This window comes from Pteropus vampyrus, unplaced genomic scaffold, assembly GCF_000151845.1.
Source record: "Pteropus vampyrus isolate Shadow unplaced genomic scaffold, Pvam_2.0 Scaffold37, whole genome shotgun sequence".
In the NCBI taxonomy this organism is placed as follows: Eukaryota; Metazoa; Chordata; class Mammalia; order Chiroptera; family Pteropodidae; genus Pteropus; species Pteropus vampyrus.
The window spans coordinates 2,211,283-2,225,484 of record NW_011888818.1 but is presented as its reverse complement, the minus strand read 5'-3'; the positions used below and the strand labels follow the sequence as shown (position 1 = coordinate 2,225,484).

The following is a 14,202-nucleotide window of genomic DNA, read 5'->3' as shown; positions in this document are numbered from 1 at the left end:
CTCTGCTATGCTGTGGATGGACCAGGATGCCTGTTGCTGCCCTCTACTGGGCTGCATGTTTTGGCCCCTGTGGAGAAAAGGAAAATTATTTCCAAGCTGATTTCTGGATCCACAGCTTCTCTGTTAAGTATATTCCGCCTTCCATTTGCACCTGGGAGGGTCTCCTAGGTATTCCATCCTGGCAGGTATTAGATACAATAAAAATAGGTGGCAGGCTGTACTGGAGGATTGAGGCTCCAGTAAATTACTGTGAGGAAAGCAATTTGACATCCTTTCATCCTTTGATGAAAGCTAAATACAAAATCTAGGTGTAAATATCTAAAAAAAAATTGGAAGTCACAGGTGAGATGGGGGGACTTGGAAACATGACAGGAATCATGACTCAAATTGGGGCAGGACTCAAGGTGCTGCTGCAACTTTATGACATTATTTCTTTCCAAGATTAATGCATCTGTAGAACGTCTTGGCTTTACTCCTGGATCCCATCAGTTTAGCAAGGACACTCACACAAATGGCTTCCATGGTCTAACTGATTAGACTGGGACTAGAAAGATGGGCCCAAGAAGCCCCTTTCTTCTGTTTGAAAATGTGTGCAATGCTGTGGCATTCACTCAGTCTCACTGTGGACTCCTCTATTATCTGTTGGATGAAGTCTGACTCATAAGGATGACAGACATGACTTTTACTTCTCTATGCCTTTTATTTTTTCAGCGTTTTTGTAAATTCAAAAGCAAACCCATGGGCATAGTCGGGTATCTCCTCCCCTAACTTTCCACTCAAAAGTATACTTTTGTGTAGCTTCATCTCTTCTTTCCTCAAGACACACACATAAAATGGTATAACATTAGTATCATCATATTTCCCTATGTTTTTAAAATTATTTTATATATAGATATCTTATTTCCTAGATTAAATGGCGTGTTTCTCAAGAGTTAATCTTTGTTATTTCCACAATGCCTAGAAAAACAGTAATAATAGGTAGTATCTGTTGCGTGCTCATTCTGAGGTAGGTGCTGTTTTAAGTACTTTACGTGGATGACCTCATTTACTTATTTCAACTCCCTATGAATTTAGTATTATTAGTTTCCCTCCTTTTCAGAAGTGGGAAATTGGGCTTTAGTATACTGTTCTGCATCATGGCAAAGGGAAGTCAGAGAGATTTGAACTCAGGCTTGTCTTCCTGAAGAGCTATACTGTACTTCTTCCTTAATTAATATGTGATACTTATGATCTTATAGTGCTATGGAACAAACTATCCCAAAACTGTGTGGCTTAAAACAACCACTGTTTTATTTCTTTACTCACAATTCTGTAGTTTGGATGGGACTTGGCAGGGACCACTCATCTGTATGTCAGCTGAGGTGACTCTACTGGGCTTGGAGGTCCCATCTGAGGTGGCCTCGCCTCCGTGGCTGACAAGTTGGTTGTGGTCGTTGGCTCAGTTCCCAGCTGGGGCGTTTGGTTGAGGGGTCTCGGTGCTTCTCCACATCGCCTCTCTCCAGGGCTAGGTTACGCTTCTCTCAGTGTAAAGGCAGGAGATGCCAGGACATTTTAAAGTATAGACTCCAGTTTGGCACAGCATGACTTCCAAAGCATTCTTTGGTAGAGCAAGACACATGGTTGGCCAGATCCAACAGGGCAACGCACTAGGATATGAATACCAGCAGACCTGGTTCGCACAAAGAGAGTATCACACAAAGACAGCAAAACAGTCTTTTATTTATTTATTTATTTATTTTACATCTATAGCACCTGGTCTTCCTAGATGGTCTCCCATCCAAGTACTGACCAGGCCCCACCCTGCTTAGTTTCTGAGATCAGACAGGATCGGGCTCGTTTAGGGTGGCATGGCCATAGACCATGAAGTATAAGTTTTATTACTATTGATCCAACAGTCTGTTTAAAACAGAGAAGATACAGCTTCTGCTTTTGCTCTGTAGTAGTACCTGATATCCCAGAAGTTCAAAATGAAACCCAAACAGAAACAAAGCCGATGAAACTGACAAGCAAGAGCGATGAGGACAAACACAGCCCACCTTGGATGACTTGGAATGTTCGTTCTATGGGTATTTTTAAGAGCAGCGATGACCACAGTACACTCCATTCTAACTTCTGTGACATGTGCCCCTTTATTTTAAGCACTTTAACTTGTATGCTTTTCACAGTTGGGGAAACAGTACTCAGACACATATGCATCCTTACCTCTAGGTGCAAATAAGGGAGTAAAAACTGAATATGCTTGGGTTATGTTACACGTGGAGTAAGAGCTGGGGGTGTCTAGAAAGCATGGTGGTTCATTCCAAGAGCAATAAAGAGTCATGTAACTTTTATTACATGCAGGGCCTCTGTTCAAGGAAGTGGATGTTCAGGTTTCGTTTCCAAAATAGATCACATATTTTCAGTGCTCATTGAAAGAAACAAGGGAGAGTGGGTGAGATGGTGCTCTGGCAGCCCTTGTTATTTATAGTTGGTGACATTATTAGTGTTCACCCCACAGAGAACTGAATGGCATCTAAGCCCGAAATTTCCATATCTTTGGAAAGCTTTTAGCTTCTCACTGCCTGTTGGCATGGTAACATGACAAGAGTTATGATGTCAAAACCATATGAACTCATGACTGATCTAAAATTATTTGGGAAAGTTTCCCATTTCAAATTTCCATTGAGAGAAAGAAAGAGAGGCCACGTGGCGGCTTAATTCAACAGAAAAAAAAAATCTATTTTTTTTTCTATTGCCCTGAAATAAATTCTCAATTTTCCCTTCCATGTAACGCTAAAAAAGATTACTGTCCTTCTGATGTTTTTGGCATTTTCTTTCAAATTCAGATATTTTAATCTTCCTTTCTCCTTTAATTTTTTTTGGTTATTGTTGTTGTTTTGTTTTCCTATTTTGGTTGTTGTGAGCAATCTCTGGGCTGCACAGGTTGAGCACGGAGGCCTTGCAGGCTGACGGATGTCCTCTGGAATTTGCAGATGTCTCCTGAAGTGAAAGTGGCCTTGAAGAAATGTCGAGAGTTGGCAGAGAGGCCAGGAGACATGAAGAGCTATCTTTTGGGTATTTGCTGGCTGTAAGTGTTATTATCACTTCCAGGAGGAGCAAACCAAAGGCTAACCCAGGTGAAATAAGTTGCACAAGTCCAGACAGAGAGAAGTGGCAGAACAAACGTTTATTAGAAAAAAATATCTGAGCCTTTTAACAAAAGTAGTAGGATTTATTCAGGTGAAAATAAATGAAAAATGTAAAGCTGTATCACCTTGGACGTTTTATTTAACCTGCTTTATTTTATTCTCAGTTTATCTGTAAAATGGGAAGAATAGAAAACTGCTATGAAGATAAAATATGAAAACTTGAGCTAGAGACGGAAGCTGATTCTTGCATGAAGACAAATAAATGCTGATTGCCTTGTAGAAACAAATAGGTAATGTGGAATATTCTTAGAGATTAGTGGGAAGGATCAACACGTTCTTGTTTCAGGCACCACTTTTTTTGTGACTTAAGACAGAACTTGACCACAGTGTGGGACCTTGGCATAACTACTTCTGCTACCAAAATAATTGTCTCTAACCAAATCTCAAACTGACCACATTCAGATTAAATGAAATTCTTGATCTTCAGCCTTCAACATTTTTCCTCAGCAGAATTCATAGCCTAAGGAGGGTTCGAAGTTAGAGGAAGTTATGATTTTTTTTTCTGCTTAATGTTATTAGACTCATTCACATGTATTTTTGAGCAGATTTTCACTGCAAGTCGGCTATGTATCGGTCATTCTATTAGGCAAAAGCTGAACACAATGGACAAAAAATCTGTTGTTAGGGAGCTTCTGTTTTAGTGTAGGAAATAGATAAAAAAGATAAAGAAGTAAAACAATGTCAGATAGTAAAAATGCTAAGGAGAAGCTGAGCTAGGAAGAAGGCAAACTACGCATTTGAGATGTGAAATATTTAGGACTGAAGTTGATATTTTAAATCAGGTGGCTTCAAAGGCATCACTGGAATGACTTTTCATGCAAGTGTGTGGAGAAAAGAGCATCAGGCTGAGAGAGTAGCAGGCACAAAGGCCCTGGGGCCCAGTGTGTTCAGGGAGAGCTTGGCGCAGAGTGAATGAGGAGGAAGACTGTAGCGGATGTCTTATTTTCTGTCCCTACAACACCCTTCATGAGGCAGTACACACATTAATCACCTGAAGTAAATAACTAAATGAGAAGTGGCTTGCCTAAGGTAACAAAATGAGTTTGAGTTAGACCCAGACTTGGGACTCTAGTCCTAATATCATTCCACTGGAGCCTGGTCTCCAGCTCTTCTTCATAATTGCAATCATCCTGAGTCACTATATCGTTGTTCATTCTTCAGATGTATGAGAGGAAACTTTGTAAGCCTTTCTCAGCTGTGAGAATGTTTCTGTAGTAATTCCATATAACTATAGTTAATGCCTATCTCTGGTATAACCAGGATTTTTGCTTGCTGCACCTCATTAAGCTATGAGGAGAAATGCAAGCCGGTAGAACAGGGGATGGATGGTGGCTGAACAAGAATTAAACTACAGACGTCTGTACCCTAGAAGTGCATCACAATCGAATGCACATAACTTGGTGCCAGCAGAGTTCCCTTTCCTTCGTGCTGAGATGTATCGATTGTGTCTCTCCACTCAAGAGGGTCTTCATTTTCTCTGGCAGGCAGCAGAAGTGGCTTCTTCATGCCTTTTCGTTGGTGCAAGTTCAAGCATTGCTTTGCCAGTGGACTAATGATTTATTTATTATTTCGTTATTGGTGCCATGCATTTTAAATTTTATAAGCAGTTAGCAAGAGCTTTTGTATCAGCCGCTGTTCCAACATTGTCATGTTTTAACATCACAATGACTCGAGGAGGTATATTATCTCCAGTTCATAGACAGTAAAGTTTTGAGAAGTTTAGTAAATTATTCCAAAAGGTAAAGCATAGTGCAGAAGAGCCAGCTATTCCCTTGCTGTGGAGACAATGCTTACTTGTAGAGTGTTTGGCCAGTCCGTCTGCCCATGGGGATAGCAAAAGCAACATTGGGAAGAGCAACCACCCCAGTCTCCACACCAAAGGAAAGAGCACAAAGCCTTGCAGTTCTGTGGCACATTAGCTATATCGTGGCTCCCTGCCTTGCACTATGACCAACCTGTTTATCAATTATGAGAGTTGTTCTCACAGTTTATTTGAATCTGTAAGTGCATAAGTGGCATGCATGTGTGTGTACACACACACACACACACACACACTCCACTTCTTAACTCTTCTTTGATATGAGTGTTGGAATTGTCTTCTATATCTATGGGTGATTTTGTACCCTCAGGACATTTAGCAATGTCTGAGAGCATTTCTGGTTCTCAAAACTGAGGGGAGGGGTGCTACTGGCATCTAGTGGTTCGAGACTGGGGATGCCATTAAGTACCCTACAACGTGGAGAATGCGCCCCCGCCACTGCCCTGACAACAAGAATTGTTCAGCCCAAAATGTCAATAGTACCCATCTAGACTTGTCTATTTTTGACATTACTGTATTTACTAGAAACTTTGACTTGGAATCATTCTAATTTTACAGAAAGTATTTTTGTTTTAATGTCAAAAATGTTTTCTTCAAACTGTATGCAGTTACCACTAATGATAATACAAATGTACACCTATTAGGAAAAAAAGTGTGGATTTTTCTTTGTTGGAAATCTAAAATATAACCATCTTTAAAAAAACCTTAAAATTCCTAGTTTTTTTCCTAGATTATTTTTTTTCTTTTTAATTTTCTGCGCTTTCAGACTCAATAAGCTTTGCCTGTATACAATATGAAAACTTTTTCCGTCAGAAGGAATAGTACCCTTCCAAGCCCTGATTTTATTCATCAACAAGGCTTTACTGGGTACCTGTTGTGTGCTCTGCCTTGGGTGAGTGCAGAGGGGTGAACGGGTTAATGCAGGATGTCCTCTGTTGAAATAATAGTGCGAGGAAGCAGTGATTCCGGCCGCAAACAAAAATTACATAGTCTCCTTGGATTCCTTATTTCATATGGACAGGTCTTCATTAAAGTTTGTGTAGGATACGATTTATACCATTGAGACTCATTTGTTTTTTTCCTTCTGGAAGAGAAGGCTATCTCTCGTTGCAGGGAATTTATTTGTATTCATTTCTTAATGATGATGCTAAGGTGGCCAGACCATACATGTTGGCCATATACTTGCGTAGATTTCCTGAGTTGCAGTTAGAGGGAAGCAGCCCTGCCACAATTGTCTGGATGTCCTTGACTTTTGGACATCTGTTAATCTTCCCATTTCCTCTGTTGGGGTTTCAGGCTCCATCAGCAATTTGAGCTTAGTTCATCTGTCATCTATGACAGTCAGAAGTTGGCATCCGACCTGTGTTAGAAAGGGCTGAATTGTTCTCTGGCAGTGGGTTCTATATAATGATGACTAGCATCAGGGGACACTACCTCCCTGCCCCCACCAATACTTCTGGATCTCAGGCCATCCAAAGCCTTAATAACTAGGTGCCTTTATTTTTTGGCTCAGTAGCAGCAGGCAATTTGATACCAGTCTGGTAAAGCTTAAGTGTGTTGTTAGGGAAGATAAGAGTCAGTTTCAAATCCAGCTTTTGCTTCCAGTCTTTCCTGCCCAGTTGATCACAAGTGCTGGAAGAGCTGACAGCTACCATTGAGCAGCTGGAGAAATGCCTCTAGGAAACATGCTATTAATTTTGATGTCACTCATGCTTCATCTTTTCATGGTGCCCCATAATCGTCTGCTAACAAAAAAAAGCTAATATTTATTGAGCAGTGCCAGGCACCATTCTAAATAGTTTGTCTACTATCTCATTTAATACTTCTCAAATAGGAATACTCTATTTATCATTATGGTCATTTGAGACATGAAGAAACTGAGCCTCAAAATTTTAAGTAATTTGCTCAAGGTCAAGGATTTTGTAAATAGCAGAGCTAATCAGTTTGAACCCAGGGAGTCTGTCTCTAGAATCTTCCCTCTTATTCATTATTGATTGTGTTTTGATATATCCCTAAAAGATGTACCTTAGGTGAAAGCAGTGCCTCTACAAAAACTGATACAGTGAATATGTGCAGTATGGAATGTTAGACTACCATCATGGTATCCTAATACAGGGCTGAACACTTTCTGATCGATTGCTTGCTTTGCATCAACTCATATATTTGAGCAAATAAATTATAGTTAAACTTAATACCTATTTAGTTCCCTTATTTCCTAGAAAACCAGAATGTCAGAATTGAAAGGGGCCTCTGAAATTATTTAATTTTATTTGTTGATTTATTTACAACTACCTCACATACAGGAAGCATTTGAAGTGGTTTAATAATGAAACTAAAGTATGACAAGATGAAAAGGAAGTAACAAAATCCAGAAAAGGGAAAATAAGTGTAAGTATTGGAAAAAATTAAGATAAAGCCAGAGATAGCATGCTTTAAAGGCCCTGCACACTTACAAGTTCCAGACCACATATATAGATATCAATTATTAGTGACTGTTGAAAAGAAACAAGGTTGGCCAGATATACATCTCAAATAGACAAGTAGTTCCTTTCCTCAACAGAAACTTAACTAGAAAACTGAAAAAGTCATGTAACTGAACTTGAGCCTTCCTGTCCTAACCTGCTGCTTGAGAGGTTACATTTAATAACCTCTGTGTTTTCCATCTCTTAGTGTCCAGGGCTTCAAACTTAATGCACACCTTCCAATTTTTAAGGTAGAAGTTACCTGTGTTTTCTTAGATTTGTATTTCTTTTTTTTTCTTCCCTAATTTTATAACCTTTTAGACCCAATAAGTCTTGTTGTTCTATGCTTGAGAAAATTACAAACTATCTATTTATTGTCATTTGGCCCAATAAAGAATTCATATTCTAAAAAAAAACAGTGAAATATCTTCCATGGAGTAAGGTAAACTCCTAGGATTCATTTGTTATTACAAGTTGAAGATCTATCAAAAATCAGGGCATCTCAAATATGACAGAGTAATAAATAGGACATTTTTATTCAATTTACTCAAACTTAATTTACCTGCAACATTTAGAAGTCTAGAATCTCACAAAGATGGGTCCCCATGTCTGAAAATAAATTGATGACAAAGCTGTAAATGTGTGATAACAGAAAGGGGAGGATGAGAGGTTGTGCTGTAATAATAACCAAAATCTTAAAGGGTTAATAATAGAAGTTTATTTCTCCCTTAAAAAAAAAAAATCTGCAGATCCCGGAGTCTCTCTAGGTAGCTAGCTGTTTATCAGGCTGATTCAATATGGTGACTTCATGATCTCAAAACCAGGTTTTCACATTCCCCCAAGCAGAAAAAGAGGGCCCAGAGAATCCCATAGAGGCTTTACATAGCCTTGGTCCTGAAATGGCATCATTATTTTTACTCATATTTCATAGACTAGAATTGGTCAATATCCTTGTCTATGTTTTTGAACGCCCAGAAAAGAAAGGAAAATGTAATACTGATTAGAACTGTTGATTCCTACCTTATTCATATAAGTGTTTTGGCTCCAAGCCCTGTAATAGCACAAATTAGGCTTCTAGTGACTTATTCTTTCTAAAATTATAGTGGTTATTACTGAGATTTTTGATTATTTTTACCAATTTTATAATTAAACTTTAAAAACTCATTTGTACTATCATATTTACATTTATATTTTAAAACCTCATATAATTATGTAAAAATCATTACAAGTTGTTTTAAAGATTTTTTTAGATAAAATAAAATATTAAAAGTAAAGAAGGGTAGTCTGAATTTGTTTTATGTGCGCTATATGTATGCTTTGTTAAATTCTATAGATTTAAGTTTTTCACATGGACTGTTTTAGAAAAAAAGCAATTACAAATTAATTTAGAAACAAAGGCTTCATAATCATTGTTTTATAATGGTGCTTTGGCAAATAAGTAATTAACTGAGAGCTTTAAACTGCAATATAACTTATTTTCCATTTTACTCATTTTTTACAAATCAGAGAATCTTTTTTCTTACCTAACCAGTCCAACACTTGGTGCTGTTTTCCTCACTGTATTCTGAATGGGCTCACTTATTTTCACTAGTCTTTGCTCGGTATTAGAATTTGTAGTTGATGTGGCTCATTTATCAGCCAAGTATGGAGAGATACTGAAAGATGTTTTGTCATTTTCCACTGTCAAAATGATACATTCGCTTACGTCCTAATTTCTTTGAAAGAGCTTGAGTTGCACTTATTTTATAGGGTAAAGCATGAGAATAAATGATACACGACTAAGTAAACATAGAGAAAAAACAGAGCTCAGAAAACCAAAATCCAGGGAGCTTCATTACCAAGCGCACGTTTTAGAGTTAGAGATCACATAAAGTATTCGTAGCTACTTTTTTTAGGTTTGATCTATCACCTGCTTGCATTCTGACTGTTAGACTGGATACTGCAGTTCTTGTGGGCAGAGAGATGGAAAGAGAAGACACTTCCTTTCTTCTTCATTGACCCATTTAGACTCCATCTATAAGAGGGTGGCATGCTAACCATTGGCTAGGACACATGGCATGCAAAATCAGGCAGAGCTTCAATTCTAGAAGCAGTAAGTTAATATAGAAAAATTGTCTGTTTGCTCTTTTTTTTTTCTTGCTTTGGGTCCTGTAGATGTAATTTTATAGTTGTTTTATTTGTTCACTTGACATGAAAATAGGAAGGGACAGGGATGTGGTACCTGTAACTCACTAACGGAATCTGCTCATTTCAAAATGTCTAACTCTGACAATTATTACGGGAGACAATTGGAGAGCACAACCACAATAAATTTTGTTTTGTTTTTGTTTTTTGTTTTTGTAATTAAAACAATTCTCACAGACCCTAGAATAACTAGCTGTTATTATAATTTAAAGCAATTTTATCAAGTAAAAGTTTTATTTTTTAGCAGTATCCACTCAAACTTGATCATTTTTGTTTTGTAAATTTTGATGTTCATGTTTATGAGTATAAACATCTAGGTAACATACATCCTTTCTGAAGAAATGTCATAGGGAAAAAAAATAAATCCTAGACAGACTTTGATTTAAATCTGGAGCCATAACATAAAATTGTTTTCTGGTTTAAATTATTTAACTGAGTTTTAGTTTCCTCAGTTGGAAAAATGAGGATAACATAATATGAACTGCAAAAGATTGTTGTAAGCATTAAGTATAAAAACACTTAGTGAAGTTCCTAGCTCATGGTAGGTTTTCAGTAAATGTTATTCTCATCGCTATTTGCTTCCAGTTGCATGGTTTTCCCTACTCAATGTAAAATGTTTTGAGTCACAGCTCTGCACTTTGCCAGTGGTGCTCCCTGGAGATGTATGACCGTGTTTTGGTCTGGCATTTGCAGAGCCTCCCTTTCACTTGTGGGAGATTTTGCTTCCACTCATTGATCGCCCCCATTTTTATGCCTTATACAGACAAGCCTTTAGTGGGGACAACATTAAACTCTTTTTTGTTGATACATGTATGAGTGTTTTTTAACCTACTTTCCACTACCTCTCTCTTTCCATTCTGTAACACAGCTGTTCCATTTATGAAGAACCAAGTTATTTTAGCATTGATCAATAAATAAATGTTGTGAGAATGGTTCTCAGCCACCTGGATCTCTTTTATCAAGTGGATGGCCATTGGTTTGGAATTAAAGAATTAAAGAACATTAGAAATTATATTGGAGTAAATAAAATTATAAAAATTATAAAGTAAAGGATCTTTGGAAAGCATCTATATAACAATCCCTTTGGGTTCTTTTCAATGGTAAAAAATATATATATACTGCATACTCACTGGGATAAAGAAGACAACGTTCCTGCTTGCACGCAATTTATGTATGAAAGGAGGAGACAGACAGTAAATAAGTCAAGATGAAAAGTAAATAGTATAATTATTTGTACAAACTGTGAAGGCATTGATACAGGGTGACAGCACAGACTGGAGTTGGGAGGGTCCCTCAGACACTCATAGGGGAAGCCTAAGAGGCCTTGAAAATCAGAAAGATTTCGACATTCAGAAATCTCTTGGAAATGAATTCTTGCCTGATGGAGCAGCAGTTATTAAGACCCAGTGTCAAGACCAAGCTTGGAGTCTTTAAAGACCAGCCAGAAAGCTAGTGAGTCTGGGATCTAATGAATGAATGTGAGAGGCTGGTCTCAAAATGAATCCTCTATCTCTCTTTTATTTCCTTAAACTCCTTATTTTTAAGAGAAATTTAAAAAATGATTTCCTATTCTTTATTGCTTGTGGTTTGCTTTAATTAATAGTACTGTAAAACCGTTGCTTCCTACTCTTTCATTTCTTTATTCTTTTGGCTTAAATAAGCTTTCGAAGGGCTAGCCTGGGAACTAATTCACCTTTATATCATATTTCTGAGAGGAAATAATATTCGAATGTCACAGACATTTTTGGAAAATAGTGTTTTTTAAAACAGGGACAAACCTGCATTGGGATCTCTTAAAGCAGGTTCTCATTTTATCAAAAAATCTCATTATTCCAAAATCTTGCTTTCTACTGAGGCAGTACTAAAGATTAGATGCTTCCTATTATGAACGCTTGCTAAAGAATGGATTCTCCATAATAATAGATTTAGAGTTGGCACATTTAGTTTAATTCTGGTTTGTAAAAGCTTCAACACAATGCAGGTGGATTTTGTTAATTACCACATAATTTTTATGTGTTCATAAAAGTAGGACTGGCAGGGCTTCTGTCTGGAAACTCACTTCAGAAAGATGCCCAAGGAAGGTTGGGATTTTTGTTGTTGTTTTTTCTGTCTCCTCATTTAGCAAATTAGCTTTGTTTTCTTTGTTTTGAGGGGGCAGACAAGGGTATTCACTGATGGGGGCATTGATCCAAGTCTTTTTTACTCACTTCAATATTAAAAGAAAAAATTCCGATGGCGTTCGTTTATCATGCTTGTCCCTGTTTTACCGTAATCTAACTCCGATTTTCCATATTTTCCTTTGCAAACTATCCTTTCCATCTCCTACACCTTGTCAAATTTACAAGTTACTTTTTCACTGATTTATACTTAATTTAGGTGACATCTCTGCTGATGTGTACTTTAGGAAATGCATCTGGGTTGAGAATGACACCTTGGTTTATAGAACTTGAGAGTGGACTGTGGCTACGAATCAGTGCCCAGAGAAGAGAGGGTCACTGTTCAGAGGTTGTGTACCAGAATTAGATTCAGAAATGCAAAGGCCTGTTGTCATTTCCTGACCAGTCTCTCTGTCTCCCATCTCCTTTCCCTCCAGTATATCCTCTGACCAGTGCCGTTATGACCTAAGTAATAGAGTCACTGTGTCAGGTCATAATCCCCTTGCTTTAAAATCTTAACAGGGTTTCATATTGCCTACAGCAGGAATTAGCAGACTGCAGCCACAGGCCAATTTCATGTCTGTTTTTGGCAATAAAGTTTTATTGAAAGACAATGTCCATTCATTTATATATTATCTATGGCTCTACCAGGGCAGAATTGAACAGTTGCAGCAGAGAATGTCTAGCTGAAATTTACTACCTAGCTTTGTACGAAAACTTTTTGCCTACCGCTAGCCTGCATGATTAAGTTCAAACCCCAAGCACAACACTTCCCAAGCTGCCTTCGGCTTGTCTTGCAGGCTTGTCTGTAGCCAGTGACTCCAATGTACCCTTACTCTGAGCCACAATGGATAACTCAGCGTTCCCACAGCATGCTGCACATCTTCATTCACTGTTTAGAATTCTTTCAACTGTACCCACTTTCATCTGTGTACCCTGCCTCTGCAGTCTGAATGGAAGCCTCCTGTACACATTCCCCAGAATCCAGCTCAGATCTAAGTACACAATAGATGCTGTTTAATTGATGCTGTTTAATTAATGAAGTAAGTGTTTAATTGATAGTAAAGAAGCAAAGTGGCCATCTTGCATATAAGATGAACAAAAGACATGTGGGGTAAATCAAGTGCTGTTGTATTGTTGCATTAATCAGCGTATTAACGTTGCTCATTAAGCAAGCTAATCGACTGTATATGTTAACTCAACGGAGATAGACAATACCAGAAACAGAAGCAGCAAGCAGCAGGCTCAGCAGCAGGGAATTCTGAGCATGGCCTTGCCTGTCCTCGAGTCTACCAACAGCCAGCATCCAACCTCCTAGGCATCTCCTAGAAGACCTGGAACCAGGCAAGTGGGAACGACTGCCAGGTTTTACACCAGGATGGGTGCAAACAGATGCCTGAGTTTCAGGTATCCATCAAAAAGAATTGTCTGGCTATATTTTCTCTTATGGATTACTTTCTTTTACTTTAGTAGAAAGTAAGAGCAGACACGCTTTCTGATTGTGCCTGCCCCCATTGTCCAACCTCTGTCGTAGCAGATGTCTGTGGAAATACATGGGATGGATGGGTCTTCTTTGAAGGACACATTTTGGCACACATTGTGCTAAATCCTTTTGCCAAAATATTAACATCTAATTTTAATTTGCCATGGGATGTGTTGGCAAAAATTGTCAAAAACCCCTTAAATTTTCAACAAATAACAATGCCAGCTCAAACACTATTGCTGCTAAGATGCCCTCAGTGAATTCATAGTTGAAAGGTAGAAATAATGCCTGGGCTTCTTCCTCTGAGAACAGAGATGCCCTAATGGCTGCCGACCATCCCCATGGCCTAGAGGATTTTCCTCTCCACTTTATAACCACCACTGGCTTCCCACCTCTGCTACCAGCCCTTGACTCTCCCTCACCTGTCTGCGGTACCCTGTGTGGCATATGGAGTGCTTTTACTTTGGTCCTCTGCAGAGTTGGAGGTAGGGCTGCTGACAGCCTCTTATTGAATTGAATTTCCAAGATTGTCATGGGCTCGTTAAAGAATCCACTCCATAGCATTATACGTGGAATATCCTTCCATGTATCCTTCCATCCCTCTGCCTTTTTATGTGCCCCCAGACATTGCTTCTATGGGCAGTCACATGCAGGTGGGTTTGGGATGGGGGAGCTAGCTACCCCTTTACATTTTTAAACCCATTGCTGTCATCTCCCATCCACCCAGGCCTGATGACGTTTCTTCTCACCAACAAAATGCACTCTACTGTTCCATTTACCTCTCCCCACTGCCATTTTTGGGAAAGGCTGAGAGGGGAAGAAGAAGGTGGAACATAATTGAAGGAAGAGAAAGTTAGATGGAAGAGAAGAGGTGGGGGTCTCAGCATTCCATCTCTGTATGAAAGCGGGG

At 38.6% G+C, this 14,202-nt stretch overlaps 1 protein-coding gene and 1 pseudogene across 6 annotated transcripts in view; one reads left to right on the top strand and one right to left on the bottom strand.

Moving 5' to 3' along the window:
* The window catches only part of CTNNA2 (catenin alpha 2), a 1,043,800-nt gene that overhangs the window by 411,160 nt on the left and 618,438 nt on the right, over positions 1-14,202 (top strand). The gene's annotated exons all lie outside the window — the stretch shown is intronic.
* On the bottom strand, positions 1,741-1,859 carry LOC111738392 (annotated as a pseudogene).